We start from the raw sequence: 4,492 nt of genomic DNA, 5'->3' as shown, positions 1-4,492 counted from the left end.
AACGACATAGTAGTCAGGAACAAAGCTAGATTGGTTGCTAAGGGCTATTGTCAACAAGAAGGAATAGATTTTGATGAAACCTTTGCTCCTGTTGCAAGACTTGTAGCCATCATAATCTTCTTAGCCTATGCAGCTCATGCCAATTTCAAGGTCTATCAAATGGATGTCAAGAGTGCTTTTCTAAATGGAGATTTGGAGGAGGAAGTCTATGTTAGTCTGCCTCCTGGTTTTGAAGATCCAAATCTACCTGATCATATATACTATCTTTTGAAAGCACTCTATGGATTGAAGCAAGCACCTAGAGCCTGGTATGATACTTTGTCAAAGTTTCTTTTAGAGAATCACTTCACTAGAGGTATTATAGACAAAACTTTATTCTTTAGAAATGTTAATGGCTCTAGCATACTTGTTCAAATTTATGTAGATGACATTATTTTTGGCTCTATAGATGAGAAACTTTGCAAAAAGTTTGCCAAAATGATGCAAAGTAAGTATGAAATGAGCATGATGGGGGAACTAACTTACTTTCCTGGTTTGCAAGTTAAGCAAGTTAGTGATGGAATATTCATTAGTCAAACTAAATACATTTATGATCTTTTAAAGAAGTTTGAACTAATGGATTGCACATCTGCAAAAACTCTTATGGCCACTGCAACTAAACTTGAATTAAACACTACTAAAAAGTCTGTGGATATTTCAAGTTATAGAGGCATGGTTAGCTCACTTCTATACTTAACAGCTAGTAGGCCAGATATAATGTTTGCTACATGTCTTTGTGCTAGATTTCAGGCTGATCCTAGAGAATCTCATTTAATTTCTATTAAGAGAATTTTCAGATATCTCAAAGGTACACCAAAACTTGGCATTTGGTACCCTAGAGATTCTGGTTTTGATCTAACTGGTTATTCAGATGCAGATTATGCCGGTTGTAGAATTGATAGAAAAAGTACAACAGGAACCTGTCAATTTCTAGGAAACAAGCTTGTGTCCTGGTTCAGTAAAAAGAAAAATTCAGTTTCTACTTCTACAGCTGAAGCTGAATATATTGCTGCTGGCAGTTGCTGTGCACACATTTTGTGGATGAAAAACCAATTGCTAGAGTATGGTCTGCAAGTGGAAAGAATTCCTATTTTCTGTGATAACACAAGTGCAATTGCCATCACTGAGAATCCAGTACAGCATTCGAGAACAAAGCACATAGATATCAAGTACCACTTCATAAGGGAACATGTAATGAATGGTACTGTGGAACTACATTTTGTTCCAAGTGAAAAAAAGCTTGCAGATATATTTACCAAGCAACTGGATGAATCCACCTTCTCAAGGTTGGTAAGTGAGTTAGGTTTGCTTAATTACTCTTGAATCTTTTCAGATATTTTACAAGTTGTAAGCAGCCAGAAATTTAATTGATTTTTCATTGTTGGATGAAATTTTGGCTAAGTCAAAATTTACATCCCGACGGATGATCATTATCCATCGAGTTTGATCATCCGTCGGAATACAATTTTTTAATAAAATCAATTATTTTTCTGGAATTTTTATAACTCGACAGATAACTGATTTATCCTCATCCGTCGAATTGTCTCATTCCTAGCCGTTGATTTTCTCAACATTATCCATCGAGTATACTTATAATTTGTAAGCATAACACGATGGATAAGTGATGGAATTTTTACAGTTTATTTTTAAACGGCTATTTTGGTAATTTTTATTGGTCACTTTATTTTACTTTATTATTTTTGACAGTTATTTTTGAGATAGTATAAAAGCAAAATTCATTTTCATTTCTTTTCTTTTATCATTCTCAATTCATCTGCTCTAACTTCTTTCTTTCTTAAAAGTAATCACCCTCTCTCTCTGCAACTTTTACTCTCTAACAATGGTACCAGTCGTCAAAATCATGTCTCAAACTGGCTTTATCTATGAGAAGAACAATTTCATGGCTCTAGTGAATAAGGGGATTCAACAGTCTGGCAACTACCACAAAATGATGGATTTTATGCAAGACTGTAAGCTCAAATATGCCATGTTTGAGTCTCCCACTATCTAATGTGAGGTTGTGGATGAAATATGGACGACTACAGTATACAACTCAACTGACAAGACCATCACTTTCACTATTAAAGGTAAGGAATTCTGTGTTAATAGTGACATTATTAAAGCATGCTTTAAGATTCCTGATAATACTGTCACTACTCCACACACAGATACTGATATTATTAACATGTTAAACTCCACGGGTTATGCACTCATCATCTCTAAATTAAGTGAAATTAGGAGAGAGGGTCTTAGGAAATAATGGATTTATCTATGTGATGTAGTTACTAAAGTATTTTATGATAAAATTAGCAATTTTGATTCTGTTAATATCTCCATGCTCAATATGCTCTACATGCTAGTAACTGATAAATACTTCAATTTTAGTGATCTAGTCTTGTTTGAGTTGGGGTTTAAGTTAGGGGAGCTTAATAAGAGAGGTAAGAATGTTTATTATGCTAGATTTTTCATGATGCTTGCTAACCACCTCTCTGAGGATATTGTGCTTGAGAACCCAACCAACAAGTTAGATTGTTGGGTTCAAGAAAGAAGAATTATTGCAGATCTCAATAGAGCAGATCACCACAAAGAGGTGCCACTCTTCTACTTTCTAGTAATAGAGGCACCTCAGGTAAGTGAGGTAATTTCAACTGTCTCTACTCTTCCAACCTCAACCATTTCTTTACCTTCTAGTGTAACAGTGGCATCTGTTTCAATGACCAGACAGATGCCTACCCAAGCTACCAAAACCAAAGTTTCAAAACCAAAGACAAAGAAAACCCCCTCTGGTGTCTCTCAAAAGATGCCAGTTGTAAAATCCACTAAACACAAAGAGGGGAGTGTGAAGGTGGGAAAGACAGGTGAGGGACAGAGTGAAAATCAAAGAAGCCCTAAGAATAAGGATGGTGAGCATAGTGTACCCAAACCAAGCCACACCACAGTTTCCCAACAAACATTGGTTTTTAATAAGGATAAAAGCTCAATTCTAGTTTCATGCTCCCAAAAAGATGTAACTATTGAAACAAGCTCTCAATCAGGAGCACAGAACAAAAGGGGTAGGGACACAAGTTTACCACAAACCTACATAAGAAAGAAGAAATCTAAAACCCTTGGGGATGCACAGGGTACACATACAGTGCAAACTGGAGCTAAAGACCCAGTCACTGCACCATCTCAAAGTCAAATTGATGTGGCTCCAATAAATGTGGAGTCACAGCCAAAATCTATACAAATTGAAACACCTTAAACACCAAATTCTCACACACACTCTTTGGATGTTGACATGATTCAAACATCACAACCATATTATCCATCTTTAACTATGTTGGAGAAGCCAAAAATCCATGCAAGTGAGCATCATCTTCTAGATGATTTGTTGGCTCACTTGCCATTTCTTTCTGAGGCTGTTGAGACATCCGTGCCAAAATTTTCATCAATCTGCACAGAGTCCACAATAGTTTCCACTCCAAACTCATTCATTTCTACTCACTCGATGGATATTGTTTATCCGTTGAGTAGTGATTGTATCCCGACGGATGTGCCTAACAGCAGTCATCCGTCGGATAGTCAAATTACTAAACCGATGGATATTTCTCATCCGTCGGGTGTCTCTGCACAACTCCAAAGTTCAACTATAGTTACAAGTGCAGATGACTTAGTAATTGTGCAATCACTATTAGGATTGATGGAAGGTAGTGAATTAAGTGAGAGTCTGGGTTGCTCCCAGGAAAAAGGAGAGAAAAAGAGTGATCTAATGCAGTCCATTTCTTCAGGACTGGCAAAAGTGAGTGTGAGGAGTCCCACCTTAGATGGTGAATGTGAGGGTGTGAGGGTGGGGAGCCAAGGTGAGACCTTGATGCAAGAAAAGAGATATAATGAGAGAAATGCAAGTACTGGAGATATAAGGGTGGATGTCATTGCAAGTGAGTTAATGAAGGTCCAGGATGCTAACAGGGAGGAACTATTTCAATAAAGTCAAGCTGTTATAGATTCCACCTCCTTGGATGTTGAGGCATTTACTCACCCTGTTTCAGCATATCAACTTCTAGCTGGACAGGGCAATGACAATGCAGAAAGGATGCTAAACTTCGTGCATACCACACAGTCCATGTAAAGAGCTAAGGATGCCATCACAGCTTTGCCTTCAACAGCTGGTGATGTTGATTATGAGACTGGTGGCTCAGAGGAATTCTTTGGAGGTGAGGGTGGAGATAGTGAAGAAGAGCAATTGGACATAGGGGGAGAAGTAGGCCCTAGTTCAAGATCAGGCATGCCATCTTGGGCATTTTTAAAGCAGTGTGATGAACACTATTTCAAGACCACTCTCATCCAACTTATCAGCCAAACACAGTATGCACTTCAATCAACCACAAATGCTAGCACCAAGAAGCTTCTGCAAGCACATCTTGCATCTATCCAACTACAGCAAATATCAGGCTACCAACAAAGTTAAAAT

This window comes from Apium graveolens, chromosome 5 (genome assembly GCF_009905375.1).
Source record: "Apium graveolens cultivar Ventura chromosome 5, ASM990537v1, whole genome shotgun sequence".
NCBI classification, from domain to species: Eukaryota; Viridiplantae; Streptophyta; class Magnoliopsida; order Apiales; family Apiaceae; genus Apium; species Apium graveolens.
The sequence above is the reverse complement of the archived record's forward strand: the minus strand, read 5'-3'. Positions refer to the sequence as shown.